Source organism: Saimiri boliviensis, chromosome 1, assembly GCF_048565385.1.
Source record: "Saimiri boliviensis isolate mSaiBol1 chromosome 1, mSaiBol1.pri, whole genome shotgun sequence".
Lineage (NCBI taxonomy): Eukaryota > Metazoa > Chordata > Mammalia > Primates > Cebidae > Saimiri > Saimiri boliviensis.
Genome location: NC_133449.1, coordinates 142293108 through 142319124, shown reverse-complemented (window position 1 = coordinate 142319124; position 26017 = coordinate 142293108). Strand labels below are relative to the sequence as shown.

At 41.2% G+C, this 26017-nt stretch overlaps 1 long non-coding RNA gene across 4 annotated transcripts in view; it reads right to left on the bottom strand.

Annotated features, from left to right (window-relative positions):
• LOC141585605 (uncharacterized) overlaps positions 1-26017 on the bottom strand; it is a 210093-nt gene that overhangs the window by 165953 nt on the left and 18123 nt on the right. For all 4 annotated transcript variants that reach the window (XR_012519162.1, XR_012519163.1, XR_012519164.1 and 1 more), the window contains one exon: positions 8094-8211. This is a non-coding gene — a long non-coding RNA (uncharacterized LOC141585605). The remainder of the gene's footprint in view (positions 1-8093; positions 8212-26017) is intronic.

The following is a 26017-nucleotide window of genomic DNA, read 5'->3' as shown; positions in this document are numbered from 1 at the left end:
ATAAAGAATCACACTGCCTCTGGCTTGCAGGGCCCACTATCCCTAGAAAGACAGAAAGCACGTTCATAAATAAGTTAATGAAGAACATATGGTAACAAACAGAGCATGCACAGTGGCTCACACCTGGAATCCCAGCACTATGGAGGCCCAGGAGCGAGGATCTCTGTTTTATTCCATGAAGTGTGTGCAGGGATTTGGGAAACATTATCCAAAGCAATATAATATGATCTGGACCTTGTAGAATGGTAGGAGTTGGCATATTCCCTAACACAGCCAGAGCAACGGCACAGAGGCAAGGTACTAACAGGCACATTCGGAGAAAAGCAAACAGTCCATCACGGTCAGAAGATGCAGTGGGGGAAAAGAAGGAGAGAGGAGGAAAGATTACTGGATATAAATTTGGAAATGCAAGCGGAGGAAACCGTAAAGGTAATTCCAAATGAAAAAGGCATCTATAATCATAATAATGACCTTCAAAGCAAGTTTACTAATCATCAACCTTAAAAAGGAAAATGGTATGTGCCAAATATTTGACTCTAATAATAGATTTTTAAAGTCAACAAGGAAGAGTCTTGAAAGATCATATCCCTGCCTTCAAAAATACCACACATACAGGCTGGGTGCAGTGGCTCTCACCTATAATTCCAGCACTTTGGGAGGTAGAGGAGAGTGGATCACTTGAGGTCAAGAGTTCAAGACCAGCCTGGCCAACACGGTGAAACCCTGTCTTTACTAAAAATATAAAAATTAGCCAGATGTAGTGATGGGTGCCTGTAATTCCAGCTACTCGAAGGCTGAGGCAGGAGAATCACTTGAACACAGAATGCAGAGGTTGCAATAAGCCAAGATCACACCACTGCATTTTAACCTGGGCAACAGAATGCAATTCCATCTCAAAAAGAAAAAAAAGAACACCACACATAACCCTTGAGAGAAGGATGGAAATGGGGCACCCAAATTAAAGGCAAGAGGTTAAACAAACCTTTTCCCAGCCAGGAACAATGCCTTTGCTCACCAAAAATGTCTCTCCAACAACTTCACCAGTCCCATATGTGACCTGACCCCAAATAACAGCCTCTTTCTACACTCTCTTGCAGAAGCAGTGATAAAAATGCTGAGCCCATCAACCAGCACACTCACTGCAGCAGCAGTACTGAAATTTGCCTCTCATTTTCTTAGCATTTTTCTGAAATTCCAGAGGAAGGGGTTATTGTTAAACAGCAGCACACGTTATTCTCACAGCAGTGCACATTAATAACAATTCAGTGCAATGTCATGGAAGCCTGTAGGCTCTTAGCAGAATTTATTTGAAAAATAAAGTTTTTTTTTCTTTCCCCCTGAAGATCTTTACTTAAGTCAGCATGGTTCTCTTGTAAAGATAACCACCAATAAGTCACAACTACCCAAGGAGCAGTCTTGTTATTTTTTTAATTCACTGCTCACCATGACAACATAATAAACACACCTTTAGAGGCTCACACATGCCCAACTGTTGAAAATGTCATAGTTCCTCCTCCATGGCGCTCCCAGGCATAAACTTCAACTCTTTTTTTATCCTCTGAAATTCTAGTAAATAAAACATCAATTTTCAACTGCAAGTTACTACTAACAATTTTGTGGTAAGTTAGCACAACAAGCCTTATTTCACAATCCGCTAATAATTACTAACCTTTTTTACTTCAAAAAAAAAAAAATAGCAAACCATCAAGCCAATATGGTTTCAACATCTGTTTTTTCGATTTTTGTTTGGAGTTCTGTTAGATGTTCCTGTATCCTTTCATAAATGACTAATAGGAAAGATACAAGACTAATAGGAAACACAACTTTATGCAACTTCATTGACGGTTGGTTTCAGTTAACAGCTGGTCTTTAAACTACCCAACATAAAAGCATACATTTTAGGGGAAAAAAATTGACCCCAAAACTCCTTCATAAAATAAAGTATTTCATTTTTCAAAGCTTTAGGATTATTTGAGAGGCTATAGTACTAAAAAGCCCCTAGAGTTCTGTTGTTTTTTTTTTAAAGAGAGAAAGTTAAAAGTTTCCACCTTTAAATATCAGAGACTAGAGATTTTACAATACAATAAGTGTCAGAAATAAAATGCAATTCCCTTCAAAGCCATATAAAAAGTAAGCCTCTGTAAAAAGTTTTTCCTTCCTTCCAACAGTGAAGTATGAACCTAAAATCATAGCAAATGGTTATGATGGTCTTTCTGCAATGGTGCCCAGACATCCAAATTAGCCAAAATTTTAGGCCTGCATGTGCTGAGGTTAGTAACAATGCTTCCCTCTGAAATCCGACAGTGGTTCCCTTTAGTTAAGGAAGAACTATAAGAAGTGCGCCACAGGACGCATGCGGTGGCTCATATCTGTAATCCCAGAAATTTGGGAGGCCGAGGCGAGTGGATCACTTGAGGCCAGGAGTTCGAGACTAGCCTGGCCAACACGGTGAAACCCTGTCCCTACTAAGAACATAAACATTAGCCAGGCGTGGTGGCAAATGCCTGTAATCCCAGCTACTAGAGAGGCTGAGGCAGGAGAATCACTTGAACATAGGAGACGGAGGTTTCAGTGAGCCAAGATAGCACCACTGCACTCCAGCCTGGGCGACAGAGTAAGACTCCACCTCAAAAAAAAAGAAGTGCACCATGAAACAAAGCATTCATTTCTCCATCCTTTAGGCAAATGCTGTCCCTTCCCAACGTGCAGAGTCCACAACACAAAAATCCATAAAATACAACTTCTTTATTCAAATGATTGGGCTTTTTTTCCTTCTCCATTCTGTCTTCTATAGCAACACAAGTTTGTTTTAAAGGCAGGGGTAGAGGTGGAGAACAACTGTGCTCTGAGAAAATGTTAGCAAGTAGAAGAAAAATGCCTAGGCTCACGCCTGTAATCTCAGCACTTTGGGAGGCCAAAGTGGGCAGATCACGAGGTCAGGAGTTCAAGACCAGCCTGATCAACATGGTGAAACCCAGTCTTTACTAAAAACACAAAAAAATTAGCTGGGTGTGGAGGTGTGCACCTGTAATCCCAGCTAATCGAGAGGCTGAGGTAGGAGAATTGCTTGAACCTGGGAGGCAGAGGTTGCAGTGAGCCGAGATCATACCACGGCACTCCAGCCTGGGCGACAGACAAATTAAAAAAAAAAAAAAAAGAAGAAGAAGAATGTCTAGATCAGTCATAGGGGCCCATGCATATAATCCCAGTGCTTTGAGAGATCAAGATGGGAGGATTGCTTGAGCTCAGGAGTTCAAGACCAGCCCGGGCAACACAGTGAGACTGCATCTCTACAAAATAAATAAATAAATAAATAAATATTAGCCAGGCATAGTGGTGTGTGCCTATAGTCCTAGCTACTTAAGAGGCTTCAGTGGGAGGATCACTTGGGCCCAGAAGTTGAAGGCTATCGTGAGCTCTGATCGCACCGCTGCACTCCAGCCTGGGCAATAAGAGTGAGACTCCATCTCTAAAAAAAGAAGAATACTGTCTGATGATCAGTGTCTCATGGAGAATAAAAATCCATCTCTCACTCTAAGCTGCTTGCTTGGACTCATCTCTCTCTATGAAGCCTGCCAGGTCCTCACATACCAGGGGTGGTTTGCTTTCTCTCCAACAGGGATAACGGGCTTTTCAGCACTTTTGCCAAATTACTGACAGAAGGACCTATTTCCCTTCCTGTGAAAAGAAACTGATAGTGACAGAAGAAAGAGAGTAAGTTTAACCACTAAATTATACATTGCAAAGAATGGATGGATAAGTGAAACTCCCACATAATACTGTTCCAAATTCCTTCCCAGCCAAAAGTTTATAAGAATGACCAAGAAGTCACAAAGTATCCAACTTGAATTTTTTTTTCCCGGATTGTTTATAGCTTCTGCATTACTACTCTCTTTGGAACATATTATTTTTCATTAAGACACCAAGAAGAAGCAGAGTTAATTATTGTATAATTGGAAAATGTCGAGAGATTTTATTTGACCAGCTAGTCTCTTTCAGAGACTAAATTAACTATATAATTTGTCCCATTAGGAATAACATTCACAATTTAACATTTGTGTTCATTTTCCCATAAGTATAAACACTACCATTGTCTCTGGTTCCAAATAAGTGGCATTTTTTTTCCAGTAATCTTTGTGCCCAACACTTTGTCATGCATCGGTGAGTACTTAATAAATACAATTGGATGATGGATGTACTCAATTATAGAATATTCAAAAATGCTCCATTTTTTAAGTCTCCCAAACAGTGAAACTGTTGTAGCTTTGATGTCCAGCTTAGCTCAAAGCTGGTCTAATTCATTTCAAAAACCCACAAATGTGTAATCAAAGCTCAGAGACAGCTTATAGGCACTTGTGTGCATCACACCTGCCTGCCTAAAACATAAAACACAAACTCAGAATCAAATACAAAGTGAATAGAAAAAACGTGTACCGGAACTGGTTTTGCTTTCCCACATCAAAATTCAGATGAGGAATTCTTTGCAACCACAAGAAAATCAGGATTCAAAATTTAAATGTTATAATCTTTACTAAACAAAACCAAACCCTTCACATTATTTAACATTCCCATGTCTTCTCTTCCAGAATGAAAGAAAACCCATACACAATGCGTTATTCAAAGTAAACTGGGAATTCATAGTACAAATATGTTGGTGGCTATCATGTGTTGAAGGTAAATACATCAAACTGTTCACAACCAGGTGTGCCAGGTGTTTCATCAATGTTTTCATGCTAACAATTTATCATTCAGAGTGGATGGGGCAGTGCCAGGCTGCCACTAGAGCAGCCTGGTGTGCCCAAGTTTAGAGAACAGGGAACAGGGAACAGGGAATGTGTCTTGGTTATAGAACAAAAGAATTCGTTTTATCACTTGCCTTTACCGCTGGAGAAAATGGCTCCTGGTGTGCAGAACTCCATGATAAATGTGCCCCCTCTAGTTCTTTATTGCCTCTGTAAATCACAGGACTGACAGCAGTTAATAAGAAAAGCTTTTGAGTAGTTTTGAAGTTTTGCTTTGTACAAATAAAGTCTCATATTAAAGATTTTGCTAGTCCTCAAGGTGTAGAAAAAGCAGCATGGGTAGACCTTCCATACTTTTAACTGTTTGTTTCCTTTCTTTAATTTTTCAAAACAAAAAGAAAGAAAAACGTTTCAGACATGCACATTGGAATAATATAAACAGATCATAGCTTAAATGGCTGTGTATACTCACAGAGTTGCTGGTGCTGTTGAAAGGACAATCCCTTCTTGTTTTTATAAGCTGGATATTCAGATAAATACCAGCAAAGATATGTGGTGGAAAGAAGGTTGCTACAGCAGATTTATTACTATGTTTCTGACCAGAATTGTATGTTTTCCCTCTTTTGCCAAAGAAAATTCTGGTTCAGTGCCGAGAACAAGAACTCTAAATTCCACAGAACTGATCAGCTACCGGTTCAATCACAGGTCCCAGGATCCTGAAATTCTTAAATCATATTTCAGAATATAATTGACGTTAACAGAACTAACAATGCTATCTTACTGAACAGCCTTTTTCTCCAAGGAGCTCAAAATACTTTGCCATAACAGCCTTGCAAAATCCTAAAGGACAGGTTTTATTATTTGTATTTTCTTGGGGGGATGAAGCTGAGACACAAAACCAGGGAATGTCTTTTTCTGGTTATTGCTAAATCCTCCATAGAGTCAAAAACAGGACTAGAGTCCATATTCTTCTCACAAGACCCCACTTATTTTAGTTCAGAATAAGAATTTCAAATGCATTTTCCTGACAATGTCACCACAGCAAAGTAAAGAAGGGTGAGTAATCCACATAAATTGGCTGAATAACTGTCTGTACACCAGAAATTGGCTAGTTTACAATCTGGGGTTCAACTTCATTTTGCCCCAAGCAACAAGAGCAAATAAGTGTCAGACTTTCAAATTATCTACTTGTGGCACTTTGCTGCTTGGCAGGCATCAAGTTAAAGGGGCAAGACGCTAGCTAATTTTAATGTAGATTTTTACAGCATTCTGATTAAGTCTAGGTATACTAGCAGTATATGTAGGGCCAAGCTTGAACATTAGGATTTCATTAAACAACACTCTACCGAAACAAATTAAGACTAATGTTCCAGTGGTTTTGTTTCCTTTCCATGGTTTGCCTTATCCTTGTCCATTTCTGGCCAATTCTTTCCAGAGCAGATTTTCTTAACCCACCATTCCATGTAAATAAGAATGAACAAGAATCTGTATTCTTCCAGGCCCCTCCATTGAGAATGCCAATCTGAACAGGTTGCCCCAGGAGTCCTCTGTGGCACTTGGCATCACAGAACTTCAGTGGGTAAAACTTGGTGCCTTTTCTTGAACCAATGGAGGCAAAAGACAGACGTGTAGTTATCTCCCCATTGTCATCTCTCTCCATCCAGAAATTGTTCTCTGAGTCCCAGGATTTCACATGTGCCATGAACTCCTATGAAATACTGAGGCATAATACTGGCAGGAAAACCCAGGATCTATCCGGATTCTCAGGATAAATTTCCTTGAATCTAATTGAATTCACCAGTAGAAATCTGGCCAAGGTCCTTGGAGGTAAAGGACTCATGTTGAGGAAGTCAAGTCTGTCCAGATGTCATGTAGGTATGGTCAACTCAAAGGGCCCAAAAGAGCTTCCCCACAGACTGATAGTACATTTGACACTCAAGAGACCAACAAGGCTGGGCACGGTGGCTCACGCCTGTAATTCCAACACTTTGGGAGGCTGAGGCTGGCAGATCACCTGAGATCAGGCATTAGAGACCAGCCTGGCCAACATGGTGAAACCCCATCTCTACCAAAAATACAAAAATGAGATGAGTGTGGTGGTACATATCTGTAGTTCCAGCTACTCAGGAGGCTGAAGCAGAAGACTCACTTGAACACAGGAGGTACAGGTTGCAGTGAGCCAAGATCACACCACTGCACTCCAGCCTGGGCAACACAGTGAGATTCCATCTCAAAAAAAAAAAAAAAAAAAAAAAAAAAAAAAAAAAAAAAAAAGGGAGAGAGAGAGAGAGAGAGAGACTGACAAGATAGAACAGACACTACAATCTATGTGTATTCACCAGGGTTTAGAACAACAGCCCCACATCTAAAGGACCAGAGACTCTGTCATTGGATAGAGCTGGATGTAAATCTAAGCTTAACCACTGTCTAGCTTTGTGACTTTACAAATAACTTCATGTATCTGAGTTCCTTTAATCCATAGCATTGGTGTATGAGGTTTATAAAGCACTTCCAAACTGCCTCAAAAAGAAGGCACCCAATAAACCACTCATTAATTAATTCAACAAATATGTGCCAAAAAGAGCACTTTACATGTATTATTTTATTTCATCCTCACAACAATTGTATGATTGGCCTTTATGTAACAGGAGGGCAATCAGGAAGACATTGTAAAAGAGATCTCTAATAAATAAATAAGAGAGATCACAATCCAGAAGGGTTAGGGCACCACCACAGAAAGAGGAGATGGACCCTGGAATGCAGCCAGAGTAGAAACATGTGGCCTGCAGTCAGCCGTTCCCAGAAGGGAACCCAAAAGTGCCTCTAGAGAGTCAGGACTGAGCATGTACCAAGCCCAGAGAACACAACCAGCCAATCAGGATAAGATCTGCCAAAGAAGCCTTTCCTATCCCTCTCCCCTCCTCTCTTCCCCCTTGAAGCTCCAAACCTGTGGTGGGATGGTAGAGACGGGAAGCATCAGGAGAGGAAACGGAGAAGTCAATCCCTCTCCATGCCCTACTGTAAGCTTATCAGCCTGAAGTATTATCCAGCTTGGGAAGAAGATTGACTGTGGCTTAAACATTGAATGAAGGTTGGAATATGGCCTTGGACAGGTCATTTTTTTATTACACAAATTAGATCATTCTATGGCCACAAACACACAGGGTATATTTTCTTAAGTCTAAGAAAGGCTGTAAAAGCTAAGAGATGTGCCTGAGATTTCACCTAGAGACAGGGGGAAAAAATGGACCACTGAATGGATTTAACAGGAAGGGAGAAAAAAGTTTGTTGGTATACTGTAGAGTTCCACTGTTTCAACAAACCATTACCTGTAATATAAAAGATACTGACCTGTAGTCCGAGCTACTCAAGAGGCTGAGGCGGTAGGATTGCTTGAGCCCAGGAGGTGGAGACTGTAGTGAGCTATGATCACATGACTGCATTCCAGCTTGGGTGACAGAGCAAGATCCTGTTTCAAAAAAAAAAAAAGATATTCACCTATCAATCCTAGGAAATCTAGAAAATGAAAATGGGGGTGGATGGAGGAGAGCATGGCCATCAGCCAAATTAAAAAGTAAGTCTGAAAATAATTGTTGGCAAACTTTAAGATGAATATTCCATGCTGATATGGAAGTCAATATGCATGAAAATCATCACTGAATCTCCAGAGCAAAGTATGGGGCCCTACCACAACACCCTGGGATTAGTTATTAGTTTAGTTTAGTCATTCAATCTGGATATACTGGACAAGACAAAAAGGGCCATAAAGCTCAAAGTGGGCCAAGTTCAGTGGCTCATGCCTGTAATCCCAACAAGTTGGGAAGACAAGGCAGGAGGATTGCTTGGGGCCAAGAGTTCAAGACTAGCCTGGGCAACACAGTGAGATGCTGTCTCTACCAAAAATTTAAAAACGTAGCCAGGCATGGTAGTGTGCACCTGTAGTCCTAGCTACTTAGGAGGCTGAAGCAGGAGGATTGCTTGAGGCTGCAGTGACCCATTATCACACACTGCACTCCAGCCTGGGCAACAGAGGGAGACCCTGTCTCAACAATAACAACAACGACAAAGCTCAAAGTGAAGCAGAAGCTATAATATGAATAAGTCAGACTACTTCCTGGTTTATTCAAATTAGATTGACAGTCACTTAGGTTATCTGGGACTCCTCTTCCTCCCCACCAAAAAAATAGCTTTCCACATAGTATGAATTCACCAGACAAACAACCACCCATTCCTTTACTTCATGTTGCATGGATCTAACCAAAGAATAAAAGGGCTGTGGGTCTTAAGAGATCCAGATGTTCATGTGCTTTGCAACTGGGTAAAAGAATATTAAATAATTTCAGCCTGGCACAGTGGCTCACACCTGTAATCCCAGCACTTTAAGAGGCCAAGGAGGGCAAATCACGAGGTCAAGAGATTGAGACCATACTGGCCAACGTGGTGAAACCCCGTCTGTACTAAAAATACAAAAATTTGCTGGGCGTGGTGCCGCACACCTGTAGTCTCAGCTACTCGGGAGGCTGAGGCAGGAGAATCACTTGAACCCAGGTGGCGGAGGTTGCAGTGAGCTGAGATTGCACCACTGTACTCCAGACTCCATCTAAAAAAAAAAAAAAAAAAAAAAAAACTTTTGGCTGGGCGTGGTGGCTCACGCTTGTAATCCCACCACTTTGGGAGGCCGAGGTGGGCATATCACCTAAGTCAGCAGTTTAAGACCAACCGGGCCAACATGGTGAAACCCAGTCTCAAATGTAAAAAAAATTTTTTTTAATTAAAAAAAAACACTTTAATAATTTCAAGTATCAGCAGGGCAGAAGGCCACAGTTAGCCAAAAGCCCACCAGGGCTTCAAGATATTGGTAATATTCTGTATCTCAGTTGGGAGAATATGCATTGTATTTATTTTATTGTTTTTATATACACGTATAATGGTATATTAAAATTTCATAACTGACATGAAAAAAGGAAACAAAAAACTAGATCTTTTTTTTTTTTTTTTGAGACAGAGTCTCGCTCTGTTGACCAGGCTGAAGTGCAGTGTATAATCTCAGTGCAGTATAACCTCAGTTCACTGCAATCCCCACCTCCCAAGGTCAAGCAATTCTCCTACCTCAGCCTCCTGAGTAGCTGGGACCACAGGTGCACACCACCACGCCTGACTTTTTTGTATTTTCAGTAGAGACCAGGTTTTGCCATGTTGGCCAGGCTGGTCTCAAACTCCTGACCTCAAGCAATCCACCCCCCTTGGCCTTCCAAAGTGCTGAGATTACAGGCGTGAGCCACTGTGCCCCACCAAAGTCGTTATTTTTTAAAAGCTCACTCACAATTTATCAAAAGCAGATTATGCTTTAGTATTGCCAGTCTACTTCTACATGCCCATCTCTAACTGTTCAAGATCTGCTTCAAATGACACCCCCATGAGGCCCTCCCTGACATGTCCGCTTCCTATAGAGGAGCCACCTGTTCCTGTCTACTTGGTCACAGCTCCTGATGACTATCCCACGGGATGTGCATTGTGTGTGTCCCTCTTTCTACAAGGGAAAGGAAGATATCATCTTGGTGTTCTTTATATTTGAAACACCTACCATGGTGCCTTGCATATATAACAGATGCTCAGTACAGCTTAAATTATTTCAGAAGATATTTACTGAAATTATGAAATAAAATAAAACATTAATGTTAACATTACAACTGAATCTGGATTTCAGCCTCAAATATATTAATGCTATCCATGTGCTTCCAACATCGCCAGTATATTTGAAACGACGCCTATCAGCATTTTAGCTGGTTTTCTTTCTTTGGCGGTGAGTAATTGCCACAACTGTAGATATGAGCTCATTTGAAGGAATGAAAAGAGCTCTCCCTAAGATCATTTAATAGACCTATGCATAATTATCAATTTCCTCTTGAAGCTAACATTTGCTAAAAGAAAAGGAAAGATTCTATTAATGATCAAAATACTTGACTTTCTAGACCTATTCCATTTAATGGGGAAAACTCAGTTCTCCAGTCTTGGGTTACTGCCAGGTACTCTTTTACTGGGAATTATTCTAAACTTCTAATCACAGTTCAACAACCATCTGCCAAATCATATACAGGTATTGATATTTGCCACTCTACAGTTAAATTACATCAAATGTCAATGCAATCAACTCATTAGAGGGCTTGTATTGAGCTTCAATGCTCACCACCCACTTCTGCACCTCTTTGATTAAACAGTGAATAGACGATAGTCCCTTTCTGTCTAACCAGCTGATCAACTCAGTCATATTGCTAATATAAAATCAAATGAGTGGGAGAAGGAAGTGGTAAAAGAGCCCTGTGAGCACTTTGGTTCCCTCTTAGGTCGAATATCAATATACTACAGTCTAGCAAGAAAAGCAGATGAAATTACAAAATTGCTTAGAGAATCATTTTAACAGAAAGTCACAAGAGGTCATTTAAAAAGCACTGTATAATTGTCCTGAGATCACATTTTGCTAGCATTCTTCCACTTTCTCTGCTACCTGAGATTTTAAATCTTTCTTGCTGATGTAAAAACCATAAGCAAACCTGGAGTGTGACTGACATGTACAGATTCTGAATGCTGGAGGTCATCATGGCTTACTGGTAAGCTGCCCACTGCTCCAAATTTTATATCTCTTCTGTCCCTCAGTTATTGCCTGACATGATTTAACAACTGTAATTCCTTATTTAACGATGTCAAAGGTTTTTAGGAAATTGACTGTATTTCACCAACGGTATATTTCTTCTTGATTACGGAGTGGTTAAAATGATTTTAAACCAAGACAGCAAAATAAAGCAGTAATAAAATCAATAAAAGGTGCTTAAAACATTCCTTCTATTAGGTAATGGCATTTAAAATATCCGTAGCTTGTAATGGCACTTAGGATATGCCCAAAAATCAATGAGCTAAATTACTTATTGAACTAGTTAATTTGAACATTGAGTTTTTTATGTATATTGATAAAATGGGCTTGCAGAATACTGGCAAGTAGCAATACTGTGTTCATGGTCAGATGTCTCCCTCTGCTGGAAAAAAAATTAAACCATTTCTTCCAGTTATGGAATAAAAAGACAAAAAATGACAAGCTGTAAACTCAAAAAGTCCACCAGAGACTTCTTAATCTTAAAAATCTCCAGAAATTCATGACAATAATATGAAATCATTAAGGGTGAAAAACACACACACAGTTTTCAAAAACTTTGTTATTAACCTGGAATGCGGTATTTCTAACCAGTATCAAAGAGCAGATGAGAACCACCATTTAATTAATTCAAAATTATTTTCCTAATTTTCTAAACATTATCATAGGGATTTGGGGAGATACATTATTAGAAATAAGATTCTAAAAGGCTTGAGTCCTCTCTCTTTGATGTCAGAAAAAAAGGGGGTTTGAATTTTAAAGGAGAAAGTATAAAACTATGCTCAAGGAAAAGTCTGCTTTCGTAGATGTTTAATTTGATCAAAATCAAGTTGGAACTATCTCTGTATATGAAGGTTTCTGATAACTCAATGTATGAATTCACGGAACAGCTTCACACGCCTCTCCCTGCGAGGGGTGGTATAAGAGTTTCCAGCACTATTGTTACCATTTTTTTTTTCAAACATCTACTATTTAAAATGCTAAGTACTTTCCTGAAAAGACTCTTCACCGCTTTTCAATTTCTCCCCCTGCCAGTTGAGCCCTAAGCAGGTGTTAGAGTTCTGAAGAGCTCGCCTCAGGACTTTTAACTCTTAACTACAAAAGGGAGCTTCAGAAATTATGATAAAAGGTGTTAAGAGAGAAATGAAGGTGAAGAGGTTATCTGACACACAACTGAAATTGTACATAGTACCTTTCGAAAAATTACAGCTACCCAGAACAAATCATTTTCATTGTAAATGGTTTCATCAACAGTAACCCACATATTTTTTCAGTCATATTTCCATACACTTCATTGATATTCAAAACAATGGGCACATGTAAAGTTACATACTCTGACAGGAGAATTTTTTTGTTTTGTTTTGAGACAGAGACTCACTCTGCTGCCCAGGCTGGAGCAGAGTGTTGTACTCTCGGCTCACTGCAAGATTCAAGCGAGTCTCCCAGAGTCAAGCAAGGCTCCTGCCTCAGCCTCCCAAGTAGCTGGAACTACAGGCACGTGCCACCATGCCCAGCTAATTTTTGTTGTTGCTGTATTTTTAGTAGAGACAGAATTTCACTGTGTTAGCCAGAATGGTCTTGATCTCCTGAGCCCTTGATCCACCTGCCTCGGCCTCCCAAAGTGCTGGGATTACAAGCATGAGCCACCGCGCCAGGCCAAGAATTTTTTAATCAAAGAACTTTGCTTATTCTATATGAGTTTGGCTTTGTTTTGTGTTGCTTTGTCCTTATGTGGGACGAAATAGGAAACTACACAGAACACTGTGTCTTTTCTTTTTGCATACTGAAACATCACTGGCCAAGGCATTATGGATATACTGTGTAACACAATGACCAAGTTGCACGGTACAGTTGACCAATGTCTGACTCTTGCTAAAAAGATGACTAAGCTGTGGTTCTGGCCTTCACACATACCCCAATACAGAAGAGATACACATCAAATAAACCATTTCAATAAAACCTGATGAGTACTGTAATAGAAATATGCACAACTGTAATCCCAGCCTCTCAGGAGGCTGAGGCAGGAGGACTATTTGAGTTCAGGAGTTTAAGACCAGGCTGGACAACATAGCAAGACACCATCTCAAGACACCTAGAGAAGGCAAGGAGAAAGCTTCTACAGAAAAGATGACCTCCTGAATGAGTCCTTGAGAAAGACCTAGGAATTCTCCTGGTGTATAAGGAGTTCCAACTAAATTAGCACAGAGTAAAAGCAAATTGTTGGAAACAGCTGAACTGGTTGTAATTTCAGGTGGGTGTGGCAGGGACTGAGACCAGTAGGAAATAAGTTTCACAAAGGTTGGTTGAGATCAAGTTGGGAAGTCTTAAATGCCTTCTTAAAGTTTAGATTTTATCCTGTGGCACTAGAAAGGTTTTGAAGGACTTTAAGGAAGTAGTATCAGTGTTATCCAAAAGATCGCGAGGATGGCTAAATGGTAGAAAGGGGAGCTTTATTGGCGTTATCAGTTTGCAAACTAGGAAAGGATGGACAGTATCCAGAATGTGCCAGAGGTGCTCTCTCTTCAAAAAGGGGAAGAAGAAGTTGGGCTTTATGCCCAATGGGGCCTGCATCACACAATAGAGTCATACATATTCAGCAGGTTTGGAGGAAAGCTATATATATTTATGAGGGGAGCTGAGTTGCACAATGGGCAAACTATATGTAACATACATCCTGTGTTCACTTTGGGGAGAGGTTTTAGCATTAAAATGAGGTGGAATTTGGCTGTTTACATCAAAAAGTGAACTACAGGACACAAAGGTGCATAGCCTCTATAAGCTGGCTGAAACTGGCTAAGGTCTGCAATTGCTATCAGAAAAGAATGTTCACAAGTACGGCCAGTCTGCTGTCCAATCATAGTTGTGGGGGTCTGGGTAGCAAATCAGACTCAGCTATCAGTCTGATAGCTCCTACTGTTAGCGAGCTTAGCAAGTGTGGTTTTATTGTAACTTAATAATTTAGAAATGTGCCATGCCACCTGGGACTGGAACTCTCAACCCGGAGGTTTGGTTCAGTTTGGTTTGGTTCGGTTTGGTTTGAGACAGGGTCTCACTCAGTCTCCCAGGCTGGAGTGCAGTCGTGCAATCACAGCTCACTGCAGCCTCAACATCCTGGGCTCAGGTGATCCTCCCACCTCAGCCTCCCAAGTAGCTGGAACTACAGGTGCATGCCACTAGACCTGGCTAACTTTTGTATTTTTGGTAGAAACAGGGTTTCACCGTGTTACCCAGGCTGGTCTCAAAATCCTGGACTCAAGCAATCTGCCCACTTCAGCTTCCCAAAGTACTGAGATTACAGGTGTGAGCCCGGCAGGTAACTTTTTGTTTCCTTAACCTTAGGGTCCATCTTAGTTGATAAAGGGATGTCTATTTTGATGTCTCAGATCACATCAGCACTACACTTTGCGGAAGGAAAGAACACCAGCAATGTGGAAGACCGCTTGAAGGTTCTAGCTGGAAGCAGCCAAGAGGTACTTGAAATAATCTTGCTGAGAGCCAATAGAAGGCACAGCAGATGACTACTGAGATAAGGAACAAACTGCAGATATTTAGACAACTTGAGAGGATAGGATGTCAGTGGTAACAAGGCATTACCACAAACCCAGGTTAACTCCTACTTCTCATCTGACTTCCATGTCAAAAAGAAGAAATGTTCATAAATTATAGGAGCAAGGTACTGATTTTTTTCAAGACTTCTGCCTTTTCTTGTTCTTGCATAGAGGAAAAAAATGCAGTTTATTGGTGACAAGCATTGTTCTATTCTTTTTTGCTTTATTGAGGTATAACTGACAAATAAAAATTGTATAAATTTAAGGTGTACAACATAATGTATTTTTGGTTTTTATTTTTTGGTTTTCTTTTTGAGACAGAGTCTCACTCTGTCACCCAGGCAAGAGTGCAGTGGCACAATCTTGGCTCACTGCAACTCCCATCTCCCAGGTTCAAGAGATTCTCCTGCCTCAGCCCCCCGAGTAGCTGGGATTACAAGCATGTGCCAACACATCCAGCTAATTTTGTATTTTTAGTAGAGGTGGGGTTTCACCGTGTTGGCCAGGCTGGTCTCAAACTACTGACCCCAAGTGATCCAACAATCTCAGCCCCCCAAAGTCCTCGGATTACAGGTGTGAGCCACCACCACGCCGGCCCAATGTAATGTTTTGATATACATATACATTGTGAGACGAGTAGCATGATCAACCTAATTAACATATCCATTACCTCACACCTATCTTTGTGTGTGTGTGTGGTGAGAACACCTAAGATCTACTTTTATTAGTAAACTGCAAATATACAATAGAGCTATATTAGTTATAAGTTAGTTATTAGTTGTATTAGCTATATTCTTAAAACATAAAGTACACCAACTTCAAATTGATTCAACTGGCTTTAGATTCCTTCTTGACAGTTCTTCTAATTTCATAAAAATGCTTATTAAGTTTATATTCAACTTCAACCAGATCAAGTATGTGTGCATGTGCCCTGATATGGAAAGGACATACAAAACTGAAACTAGCAGCCACATTTGAGACAGGATTGTGGCTGATTTTATTTTCTTCCAACAACTGTCATTTAATACTGATGCTTCAGCTTTTTAAATTAAAAAGAAATGCTTCTTTGGTTTTGTGTTTGAAGAAAATAAGGAAAGGAAAAAATATCCCTGTCTTTAGAAAGATAAAGAGTTTTGATTGGGTGCAGTGGTTCACACCTGTAATCCCAACACTTTAGGAAGCCAAAGCAGGAAGATTATTTGAGCTCAGAAGTTTGAGACCAGCCTGGGAAATATGATGAAACCCAACCTCTACCAAAAATACAAAAAATTAGCTGGACATGGTGGTACACACCTGTAGTCCCAGCTACTCCAGAGGCTGGGAGATGGGAGGATCACTTGATCCCAGGAGGTGGATGTAGCAGTGAGCTGAGATTGCACCACTGAACTCAAGCCTGGATTACAGAGTGAGACCCCCATCTCAAAAAAAATAATTAAATAAAATAAAAAGCTTCAGCCAAGTGCAATGCCTCATACCTGTAATCTCCAGAATTTGGGAGGCTAAAGTGTGTGGACTGCTTGAGCCCAGGAGTTCAAGACTAGCCTAAACAACATGGTGAAAACCTGTCTCTATAAAAAATGCAAAATATTAGCCAGGCATGGTGGTGCACATGTAGTCCCAGCCATTGAGGAGGCTGAGGTGGGAGGAGCACCTGAGCCTGGGAGATCAAGGCTATAGAGCCATGATCATGCCACTGCCCTCCAGCTGGGAACAGAATGAGACCCTGTTTAAAAAAAAAAAAAAAAAAAAAGTAAAGAGCTTCAGCTCTTTTCAAATCTTGTTCCTGTTTTGATGCTATAGCCATCAGTCTACACCCAAAAGTCAATTAAAAGGGAGAAGAAAGAAAACAACATGTTTAATTTTTACATGGCCATGAAGCACGGCTCTGAAAAGAATCAGAATGTCAAGGCAAAAGTGAAGGGAATTTTCCTTCTACCCTCTGGAGTTGCAATAACTTGAGTCTCTGGAATAAACTGGCCATAGACAGATTAATTAACAGGAGAAAAGGCTTACAAATTTATTACATGCACATGCATGGGGGTCCTACAGAGTATGAGACTTGGAGAACATCTGTAACCACCTGACAAGCTCTTCCTGCCTGCTACACAAATAAAGACCATGGCATTGCAGTAAAGAAAGAGTCTAAAACTTACCCAAGGCTGGCCACACTATGAGGGAGACAGAGCTGTTACTCAAATCAATCTCAAAGGCTTATAGAGTAGGATTTTTTAAAAGGCAGTTTGGGGGGAAGGGATGGAGGTGGGTAGGAAATGGGTGCTTGCTGCTGATTGGCTGGGGCAGAGATAAAATCATAGCGGGTAGAAGCTGTCCCCTTGAGCTGAGTTGCTCCTGAGTGGGGCCACAGGAGTAGTTTGGTGGTCCAGGTTGAGTTGTCAGAGGTATTCAAACCAGAGCAACTCCATTTTGAGTGAGGGCTAGGAAAATGAGGCTGAGACCTGCTGGGCTACATTCCCAGGAAGTCAGGCATTCCTAATCTCTAGACATTTGTGGTTAAGGGAACAAATTAGTAATGTTTACTAAACAGACCCAGACTTGGACGTGTCCAGATATCATGACAGCTGGAGAACAAAGTCCTAAGTAAAGATAATAATATCGATTCTTGAAAAATATAGTAATTAAGAAAAGTAATCCTTTATCACAAACCCTTGTAGCAGAGCACATCTCCCCATATATATGAGTATTGTGCCTAGGGTGGATGTGTTCCTCCTCTTACTTTTGGAAACGTCCTACTCTGTCTATGGAGTAGCTGTTCTTTCACCACTTTACTTTCTTAATAAACTTGCTTTTACTTCGCACTGCAGACTCACCCTGAATTCTTTCTTGCACGAGATCTGAGAACCCTCTCTTGGGGTCTGGATTGGGATCCCTTTCCTGTAACAGAGCCATCGGGTCCCTTTGGAGCCATCGGTGTCAAACATGCAAAAAAACCTGAAAAGAAATCTCAAAAAGCCAGTCCACCACAGTGATGTTATCTGCAGGTGTAACTGGGGAAGTTGCTTATCTTGTGACCAGTCTACACCTTAGCAGAATTAGCTCCTCTCCACCCACTACCCTGGTAGTCTCTTATTAGCAGTGGTTGAGTTTTAGGGAAGGGCTACTATCATTTAAACTATAACCTAAATGTCTTCCAAAGTTAGCTCGGCCTAAGCCAACGAATAACTAAGGCAGCCTGAAAGCTAATGGCAAGAGGGGGGCATTGGCCAGATCACATCTCCTCACTGACATAATTTTCTCACTGACATAATTTTTGCAAAGGTGGATTCAAGTCCAGATGGTTGAAGTGTATGTAGTATCCTGAGCTACAGAAAAAATAGTGGGTTGAGGCTGGGCATGGTGGCTCACACCTGTAATTCTAGCACTTTGGGAGGCCAAGGCAGACGGATTGCCCGAGCTTAGGAGTTCAAGACCAGCCTGGGCAACATGGTGAAAACCCATAGTGGTACACACCTGTAATTCCAGCTATTTGGGAGGCTGAGGCACAAGAATCACTTGAACCTGGGAGGCAGAGGTTGCAATGAGCTGAGATCAGGCCACTGCACTCCAGCCTGACAACACAGTGAGACCTCATCTCCAAGAAAAAGAAATGGAGGTTGGGATTTCTAGGGGGTAATGATGGGGATAGGTTACAGGAGGTTGAGGAGAGGAAACACAATGAACAAAGGCTGTCTTGTTATGCAGATTAAGTCTCTCAGGTAGTGTCTTCAGAAGAATAGGTGATGCAGACCTTCTTAGTCTCCTTTCCTGTGAGTTTGTCTTTGCTGTTTGATGAGATTATAAGCAGAGGACTCATGACAATTACATTCCTCTTGGAGGAACTTTTCCTTAGTGAGATAAGGAAATATCAGAGAAAGCCACTCCCACAGCTTAGAGAGGGAAAAGGGGGCAAGAGACAGGGAGTGGGAGAAAGTGAGAGAGACCTTGGTTCTCCTTTATAGTTCAAAGCACTCAGCAGGCCAAAAGCATCCTACTTTTTCTGATCCCCAGCAGCCACAAAAACAAAAGTAGCCTCAAGACATCTTAAAATATTCAAGAGACTAAACTAGTTGTTTGCTTATTTATGTTAATTGAATGAATTCTTTTTATTAAAGCAGAAAGCATGCATAATCAAAGAGGAGGAAAATTCAAAATGAAGGTCTTATGAGGCTTAAACCAAAGTAACTCCCAAGGCTGAATCTGACCTCCTGGGTTTTTTCTTTTTATAGTCAATAGTTATAGGTGTTCCTAGACCAATCTTAAAGTGTCTTGTTTAAATCTCAGCAACCTATAACACAGATTCTGAAAGAAAATTAACTCTTCAGATGGGAGATTTCCTGCAGTCTACACACGACAATCTCTCTGGGCTTTATCCAAGATAGGTGAACTGTGCTCCATTGCGACAGCCTCACAGGCTCTCAAAGCACAATGGAAAGTGATTTTCTAACATATTTGTACCAAGCAAAGTTTCCTGTGGAGAGTTCCATTTCCTGGATATGAACTAGAAATTGCTGTAATTTTTTTACTTCTTTTTAATTTGCAGCTAAATGAAATATGACAAGAGGAATAACAAGCAGGTAGGTATCCAAGGCCAACACATAGGGTCATTACTTGTGCAAAGCATAAGACAAGGAAAACCTCTTTAAACAAACCAGGTCTGTAACTGAGGAAGGAGACCCAGGCATTTGGGATTCCCTCCCCCTCTGTCATTCACTGTGCAGCTCAACAGAAGAGAGAGTAGGCCAGCTGGCACCTCCTGAATCTCCTTCCTGAAAATAACACACTTGGTCTTGGGGAAACTCTCAACACTATTTTTACTTAAAACAAGATCAATCCAGAAACCTTTTCACATGTGAGTCCTAAAACTGTAAACCAGAACCCTTTCATATGTGACTCCTGAAACTGTAAACAGAGACCTTGTCACATGTGAGTCCTAAAATGTAAACTGGAACCCTTTCTTTTTTTTTTTTTTTTTTTTGAGACTGAGTTTCGCCCTTGTTACCCAGGCTGGAGTGCAATGGCGCGATCTCGGCTCACCGCAACCTCCGCCTCCTGGGCTCAGGCAATTCTCCTGCCTCAGCCTCCTGAGTATCTGGGATTACAGGCACATGCCACCATGCCCAGCTAATTTTTTGCACTTTTAGTAGAGACGGGGTTTCACCATGTTGACCAGGATGGTCTCAATCTCTTGACCTCGTGATCCACCCGCCTCGGCCTCCCAAAGTGCTGGGATTACAGGCTTGAGCCACCGCGCCCGGCAACTGGAACCCTTTCATATGTGATTCCTAAAACTATAAACCTCTAAGATTCTTCCACGTGTAACATCTAAAGTATAAGCATATATAAAGGCAGAACCTTCCTTTGTTAAATGAGCTGGGCTTTCGACAAATTACTGCCTGGTCTCCCGGCCGAATAAACTCTTCCCTCCTTTATTCGGTGATCAAGAGATCCGTTTCCTGCAGCCACTCCTGCTACATAACAATTAGCCACGGGAAAAATGAAAATAATCAAATGATCATAAATACATTTGACAAACAGGAATTTTTAAAACACACAATTTTCTTTTTTATTTTTCTTTTTTTTTTTTGAGATGGAGTCTCACTCTGTTGCCCAGGCTGGAGTGCAGGGGCACAATCTCAGCTTGCTGCAACCTCTGCCTCCCAGGTTCAAGCAATTCTTCTGCCTCAGCCTCCCAAGCAGCTGGAATTATAGGCACGCACCACTACGCCCTGCTAATTTTGTATTTTTAGTAGAGACAGGGTTCCACCAATTTGGCCAGGCTGGTCTCAAACCCCTGACCTCAGGTGATCCACCCTCCTCAGCCTCCCAAAGTGCTAGGATTACAGGCATGAGCCACCGCACCCAGCCAAAAAACACAATATTCATAAACCACAAACACCCAAGGTAAAAGACAAGGATGAAGAAATAGTACATACAAAAGTGAATTTCAACTCTTATTCTGCTGGGTTACTAAAAAATACAAAAACTAGGAGGGATCCAAGATGGCCAAATTGGAGCAGCTCAGGATTGCAGCTCCCAGCAAAATCGCAGAGGGTCAGTGGACACCGCATTTCCACATGGATTTTTATTGCCCACAGACCAGGAGATTCCCAGGCGGAGGAGCCCAACGGGTCACCAGCACAGCTGTTTTGGCTGGTGCGGCTGTTTTGACCGGGGCAGCAGTTTTGCCAGCACCCCAGCATGGCGGTGGTACAAAATACACGAGTCCGGGTGCCGTTTTAGCTGGTGATTGGAGCTCCTAAGAGAGTCACCCATTCATCTGATTAAAAAGGAAACTGAAACAGGAAGGCAGGCCAGGAGATTCCCGGGCAAAAAAGCACCACGAATCTTAGCACAGCTGTTTCAGCTGGTGCAGTGGGTCGCTGCACGGGAAATCACACAGATCCCAGTGCCTTTTCAACAGGTTACTAGAACACCTGGGAGAGAGTCGACCATTCAACTAAAAAAAAAAGTTGAGGGGGGGCTCTGAGGCAGGAAGCCAGGTGATCAGGCTCAGCTGGTCCCACCTCCACAAAAAAACAGCAATCAGAAATGCTCTGGACTGAGAGTTTCACAGCAAGCACAGCTGAACCCGGGACAGTACAGTTCTGTGGGGGAGGAACATCTGCCATTACCGAGGCAGTCCACCACTACGGAGGCAGTTTGCCATTGCTGAGGCAGCCCGCCATTGCTGAGGCAGCCCGCCATTACAGAGAGGGTCTGCCATTACAAAGGCAGGCCACCATTGCCAAGGCAGTTCTGACTACACCCATATAAACAGGACTGCAGGGAAGTTCACACGGTAGCTGCCCACAGCAGCTCAGCAAAGCCTCTGCAGGCAGACAGTGACGAGGCTGCCTCCTCGCTGGGCAGGGCAGCCCCGAAAAAAGGCAGCAGCACAACAGAAACTCGCAAATAAAGCCCTAACTCCCCCGGGACAGAGCACCTGGGGAAAAAAAGAGGGGGTTTATGAGTTCTGCTGCAGCAGACTTAAATGTACCTGCCCAGCAGCTCTGAATGAACAGAGCTCACAGCTCAACACTTGAGCTCCTATAAAGGACAGACTGTCACCTCAAGCAACTCCCTGACCCCCATATATCCAAAGAGTCACTTCATAAAAGAGAGCTCAGACTGACATCTGGCAGGTATCCTTCTGGGACAAAGATAGCAGAAGAAGAAACTGGTAGCAACCCTTAATGTTCTGCAGCTGCTGCAGGTGATCTCCAGGCAAGCAGGACCTGGAGTGGACCACAGCAGTCCTATAGTAGAGGGGCCAGACTATTAGACGGAAAACTAAGAAACAGAAAGAAATAACTTCATCATCAACAAACTGGACGTCTGCTCAGAGACCCAATCTGAAAGTCCACAACTACAAAGACAACAGGTGGATAAATCCACAAAGATGGGAAGAAACCAGTGTAAAAAGGATGAAAACACCCGAAACCAGAATGCCTCTCCTCCTACAAGGCATCACAACTCCTCACCAGCAAGAGAACAAGGCTGGATGGAGAATGAGTGTGATGAATTGACAGAATCAGACTTCAGAAGGTGGGTAATAAGAAACTTCTCTGAGCTAAAAGAACATGTTCTAACCCAATGCAAAGAAACTAACAACCTTGAAAAAAGATTTGATGAAGTGCTAACAAGAATAAACAACTTAGAGAGGAATATAAGTGAATTGATGGAGCTGAAAAACCCAACACGAGAACTTCACGAAGCATACACAAGTTTCAACAGCCATATTGACCAAGCAGAAGAAAGGATTATCAGAGGTCGAAGATCAACTCAATGAAATAAAACGAGAAGGCAAGATTAGAGAAAAAAGGGTAAAAAGGAAGGAACAAAGTCTCCAAGAAATATGGGACTATGTGAAAAGACATAATCTACGTTTGATAGGTGTACCTGAATGTGACGGAGAGAATGGATCCAAGCTGGAAAATACTCTTCAGGATGTTATCCAGGAAAACTTCCCCAACCTAGCAAGGCAGGCCAATATTCAAGTCCAGGAAATACAGAGAACACCACAAAGATATTCCTCAAGAAGAGCAACCCCAAGGCACATAATTGTCATATTCATTAGGGTTGAAATGAAGGAGAAAATGCTAAGGGCAGCCAGAGAGAAAGGTCGGGTTACCCACAAAGGGAAGCCCATCAGACTCTCAGCAGATCTCTCAGCAGAAACCCTACAAGCCAGAAGAGAGTGAGGGCCAATATTCAACATCCTTAAAGAAAAGAACTTTCAACCCAGAATTTCATATCCAGCCAAACTAAGCTCATAAGTGAAGGAAAAATAAAATCCTCTGAGAACAAGCAAGTACTCAAAGATTTCATCACCACCAGGCCTGTTTTACAAGAGCTCCTGAAAGAGGCACTAAACATAGAAAGGAACAACCAGTACCAGACACTCCAAAAACATACCAAATGGTAAAGAGCATCAACACAATAAAGAAACTGCATCGACTAATGGACAAAGCAGCCAGCTAGCACCAAAATGGCAGGATCAAATTCACAAATAACAATACTAACCCTAAATGTAAATAGACTAAATGCCCGAATCAAAAGACACAGACTGGCAAACTGGATAAAAAATTAAAAAAAAAAAAAAAAAAAAAAAAGCCAAAACCCATCAGTGTGCTGTATCCAGGAAACCCATCTCACATGCAAGGATACACAAAGGCTCAAAATAAAGGGATGGAGGAAGATTTACCAAGCAAGTGGAGAGCAAAAAAAAAGCAGAAGTTGATATTCTCATCTCTGATAAAATAGACTGTAAACCAACAAAGATCAACAGAGACAAAGAAGGACATTACATAATGGTAAAAGGATCACTGCAACAAGAAGAGCTAATGATCCTAAATATATATGCACCCAATACAGGAGCAGCCAAATACATAAGGCAAGTTCTTAATGACTTACAAAGAGACTTAGACTCCCACACAATCATAGTGGCAGACTTAAACACCCCGTTGTCAATATTAGACAGATCAATGAGACAGAAAATTAATAAGGATATCCAGGACTTGAACTCAGACATGGACCAAGCAAACCTAATAGACAATTACAGAACTCTTCACCCCAAATCCACAGAATATACATTCTTCTCAGCACCACATCACAGCTACTCTAAAATTGACCACATAATAGGAAGTAAATCACTCCTCAGCAAATGCAAAGGAACGGAAATCATAACAGTCTGTCAGACCACAGTGCAATCAAGTTAGAACTCAGAATTCAGAAACTAACTCAGAACTGCACAGCTTCATGGAAACTGAACAACTGGCTCTTGAATGTTGACCGGTTAAACAATGAGATGAAGGCAGAAATAAAGATGTTCTTCGAAACCAACAAGAACGAAGACACAACATACCAGAACCTTGGGGACACACTTACAGCAGTCTCTAGAGGAAAATACATAGCAATAAATGCCCACGAGAAGCAAGGAATGATCTAAAATTGACACCCTATCATCAAAATTGAAAGAGCTAGATGAGCAAGATCAAAAAAACTCAAAATCTAGCAGAAGACAAGAAATAACTAAGATCAGAGCAGAACTGAAGGAGAGAGAGACACAAAAAACCCTTCAAAAAATTTAATAAGTCCAGGAGCTGGTTTTTCGAAAAGATCAACAAAATAGACAGACCACTAGCCAGATTAATAAAAAAGAAAAGAGAGAATAATAAAATAGATGCAATAAAAAATGATAAAGGGGATATCACCACAGATTACACAGAAATAGAAACCATCATCAGAGATTATTACAAACAACTATATGCACATAAACTAGTAAACCTGGAAGAAATGGATAAATTCCTGGACACTTGCATCCTCCCAAGCCTAAACCCAGAAGAAACCAATAACAAGGTCTGAAGTTGAGGCAGCAATTAAGAGCCTACCACCCAAAAAAAGCCCAGGTCCAGAAGGGTTCACAGCCAAATTCTACCAGACATACAAAGAGGAGCTGGTGCCATTCCTTCTGAAACTATTCCAAAGAATCCAAAAAGAGGGAATCCTTCCCAAATCATTTTATGAGACCAACATCATCCTGATACCAAAACCCAGCAGAGACTCAGCAAGAAAAGAAAACTTCAGGCCAATATCCATGATGAACATAGATGCAAAAATCTTCAATAAAATACTGGCAAGCCAATTGCAACAGCACATCAAAAAGCTTATCCACCATGATCAAGTAGGTTTCATCCCAGGGATGCAAGGCTGGTTCAACATACGCAAGTATATAAACGTAATTCACCACATAAACAGAACCAAAGACAAAAACCACATGATTATCTCAATTATCATGAGATATTATATAAACATATCATGAGATATTATATAAACGTAATTCACCACATAAACAGAACAGAACCAAAGACAAAAACCACATGATTATCTCAATTATCATAAAGGTCTTTGACAAAATTCAACAGCCCTTTATGCTAAAAACCCTCAACAAACTAGGTATTGATGGAACGTATCTCAAAATAATAAAAGCTATTTATGACAAACCAACAGCCAATATCATACTGAATGGGCAAAAACTGGAAGCATTCCCTTTGAAATCTGGCACTAGACAAGGATGCCCTCTCTCACCACTCCTATTCAATATAGTACTGGAAGTTCCAGCCAGAGCAATCAGGCAAGAAAAAGAAATGAAGAGTACTCAAATAGGAAAGGAGGAAGTCAAATTGTCTCTATTTGCAGATGACATGATTGTATATCTAGACGATCCCATTGTCTCAGCCCAAAATCTCCTGAAACTGATAAGCAACTTCAGCAAAGTCTCAGGATACAAAATCAATGTGCAAAAATCACAGACATTCCTATACACCAATAACAGATTTAAAGAGAGCCAAATCAAGAATGAACTGCCATTCGCAATCGCTACAAAGAGAATAAAATACCTAGGAATACAACTAACAAGGAACATAAAGGACCTCTTCAAGGAGAACTACAAGCCACTGCTAAACGAAATAAGACAGGACACAAACAGATGGAGAAACATTCTATGTTCATGGTAAGTAAGAATCAATATTGTGAAAATGGCCATACTGCCCAAAGTAATTTACAGATTCAACGCTATCCCCATC